Source organism: Periophthalmus magnuspinnatus, chromosome 1 (assembly GCF_009829125.3).
Source record: "Periophthalmus magnuspinnatus isolate fPerMag1 chromosome 1, fPerMag1.2.pri, whole genome shotgun sequence".
Taxonomy (NCBI): Eukaryota; Metazoa; Chordata; class Actinopteri; order Gobiiformes; family Gobiidae; genus Periophthalmus; species Periophthalmus magnuspinnatus.
Window position 1 is genome coordinate 23,563,474 of NC_047126.1, and position 3,548 is coordinate 23,567,021.

The 3,548-nt window shown below is 46.3% G+C and overlaps 1 pseudogene; it reads right to left on the minus strand.

Moving 5' to 3' along the window:
- Window positions 1–1,585: 1,585 nt before the first annotated feature.
- Window positions 1,586–2,087, minus strand: LOC117374434 (hypoxanthine-guanine phosphoribosyltransferase-like; annotated as a pseudogene).
- Between the last annotated feature and the right edge of the window lie 1,461 nt (window positions 2,088–3,548).

Consider the following 3,548-nt stretch of genomic DNA (forward strand, 5'->3'; position numbering starts at 1 on the left):
GATCACCACCACCTGCTGTGTATAAGAGGAGGCAGGACCAGACACTCAGGGCGAGATCATCTGCGTTTCTACACCCTGTTCAGTGCCGGTTCATCTTCGTTTCAGCCTCATCCCGTTCGGTGCCGGATCGTATGTGCGTCTCCACCCAGCTTGCTGGACCGTCTCAGCTCCAGCGCTCCCGGCTCAGCTCCGACCCTGCTTCCCAGCCCTGGTACTGTCTGTTTTATCTCTGCATTCCGCGACCCCGGACCCTGGTTAGCACTCTGCGTCCTGCCCTGGTGCTGCCCGCATCGTCATCTCCGCTGCGCTCCACGTTCCGCTACTGGATCCTGGCCCGCCTCACCTCCTGCTCACCGCCAGATCAACCCTCGAACTGCACCATTTGTCATTTCTTTAATAAATACTGTAAATATTCCCCGAGTCTGCATCCTTTGGTCCGCTACACCCACCGTTACGACAAATACCAAGTTATGTGGGCACTGCTACGGGCATTCCACTGCCCATGGTGTGCATGTAACACAACATTAAAAGCAAACAATGAACTGGTGTGTACATACACCTTCACCAGTCAAAATCGTGGCTAACTGTTTTTGGACATCTGGTGAGGCAAGCGTGCAGACTGCGCGCAGCTCAAGGAATGTGCACCCGTTACGCTATAGCCTTCTTGCACTTCTGTGGTTAGTTATTCAAAATTCCCTATTTTATTAAAATAAATCACTTAATCACAAAACTGTCAAAATACTCAGTTTGAAGATTTCTTTTAACCGGGGTGGGGACTTGCTTTTTGTCCGCATGTCAGGTTTTATTGTTCCCGACCTTTGCTCATGTTTGACACAACATAAATCCACTTAGCCATGTCAATTTTAAACATTTTTCATTTACGTTGTGATTTTATCACGATCCTTGCTGCACTTGGCATCATCCAAGTCCTACAGCTCTCCCACAGTGGTACGTAAAGGTGCAGGTCATTACGGCACCAAATGCGGAGTAAGGAAGCCGTTAGTGCGGTATTACGCACGACTAAAAGCCTGTCGTAGTTTAACCATCGAGGCAGAGCTAAATCGCAGTGATGGTCACAAGAAGACAGCGTGAGAAAAGAATTTTGATGGAGAGATTTGACGATAAGCAATAATTACGCAGCTTCCTGGTTCAAGTAACCGTCTTAGAAAGATTTTATCCTTGTTTAAATCCGCACATTTTAACCACAAAAGTATTAGTTTCAATTAATATCATGAGACAAAGACCTGAATAAATGAGGTAAAACCTTAAAGTGAAAAGTTTTTCATAGCTCTACCCGATACTGTGCGCCTTTAGTATCCATATTACCATGTTCAACAAAGGCATAATTCTTACCAAAACCATAATAAAAGGAGCAAAAGCTTTTGCCCGAGGGTTTTTTAATTGGCTGTTTTAGGTGAGTTAAAATGCATGTAATTCATATTTATGTATTTATAAATATATGTAAGCCAATACCTTTACCATCTGGCCCGCCACCTGTGGGCGCTGAAAAAAATTGGCCCGAAGCCAAGCGAAGTTGCCGACCCCTGGGTTATGGCATATGTTTCCATCATTTCAGTCGCCAACGTCACACTCTGTACTTCTCCCGTGCCTGTTCTTTCAGTGTGCAGATGTGGTCGAGGTCTCTAAAGTACTCATTGTAGTCCAGTGCCTATCCCACGAGGCAGGCATCAGGCACCTCAAAGCCAATATAGTCCGGTCTGTACTCCGAACTCCTTGGGGTTCTCTTCACCACCAAACTTGCAACTTTAACCAGTTTAGGATTGTATTCATTAAGCACAGAAAGGAGCTTCTGCATGGTCCGACCGGTGTCTATCATGTCTTCCACGATCAAAACATTCTTGCCGTCAAGTTTGGGCAGAGGCTCCCTTAAGGATGCACAAGGCTACTATGTGGTGTCCTCCCATGTTTTGGATTATGTCACAGGCCAAGCGTTCAGTCCTGTCCATGATGAGTCCATGGGGGATGATAACCTTATCCAAATCGTTCTCATAACGTTTTGGCAGGCAGAATAAATCCAAATCGTGTCCCTTGTCATCGTCAGCAACGTGGAGATACGAAGTCATGCTGGCAGCTTTGGTACGGTAGCGTTCACTGGCAGTGGGGTGAGTGAGGAGACATGTCGGTATACAGTCTCCTCCTCATCTCCAGCTTTGTTTTTTTTTAACTGGGACTAAACACATAAACTCCTCCCTCAACCACAGTTCAAATAGGTTGCGTCTCTTTTCTCTTTCCTCCCTCCTTCGTTTTGATTCAAGTGCTCAAGTCCTCGATTCTGCAGAAAATGGGTGAGGAAGTGAGGACATGCGATAATATTGCCACTTACAGAATTAAAATAAAGCAGGCCAATTCCAGTAAACCATTTTTAAATAGACAGTGTCATTAAAAGGCATAAGCTGCAATACATAAGTAGCAGATTGAACCATTAATTGGCCACAGAAGTGACTTATTCAACCCATTGCGGCTCAAAGCTTATTATATTACAACAAAAATAACAAAACTCTCTCCACTTTTGCAAAGAAAAAGTCCCCACGATAAATACTGAGCCCGAAAATGTACTGAAAGACAAGTCGATATAGTAATTATTGTGACAGGCCTAGGAGCAGAGGAGAGACACAGTGAGGGAAAGGAGCAGCGAAGAGGAGCAGAATAGAGAAGATGCAGAGAGACAGCAATGGGAGAGGAGGAGAGACACAGCGAGGAAAAAGGAGCAGAGAAGAGAGTAGCAGAGCAAAAGAGAAGAGCAGAGGAGAGACACAGCAAGGAGAGGAGCAGAGGAGAGACACAGCGAGGAGAGACACAGCGAGGAGAGAGGAGCAGAGGAGAGGAGCAGAGAAGAGAGGAGTAGAGAAGAGAGGAGCAGAGGAGAGGAGTAGAGAAGAGAGGAGCAGAGGAGAGGAGCAGAGGAGAGGAGCAGAGGAGAGGAGCAGAGGAGAGGAGCAGAGGAGAGGAGCAGAGGAGAGAGGAGCAGAGGAGAGAGGAGCAGAGAAGAGAGGAGCAGAGGACAGACACACCGAGGAGAGAGAGACACAGCAAGGAGAGACACAGCAGAGGAGAGAGGAGCAGAGGAGAGGAGAGGAGAGAGGAGCAGAGGAGAGGAGCAGAGCAAAAGAGAAGAGCAGAGGAGAGACATACCAAGGAGTGAAGAGAAGAGAGGAGCAGAGGAGAGACACAGCAAGGAGAGAGGAGCAAAGAAGAGAGGAGCAGACGAGAGGATAAGTCTGAATTTGTTAAGTGACTTTGATGGAAGACCCTCACTGTGCTTTAACATGTCGACCCCCTGTAAAGCAGTGCTGTTTGGGAACAGGGCTGGTTCATTCTGTTTACAGACCTTTTAAATATCAATATTTGTGGACAGGCAAGGGTAACATTTTGGTCTGCAGATTAGAAACAAAAGGACACTGTTCGACTTGAAGGTTGTGTTTTAGAAGTCATTCATTCCATTAACAATGACTAAAACAAGGAAATGACTTGAATTCATCTGATGTGGGAAAGGGAACGGATAACTCATTTTACGTGTGATGACTGCT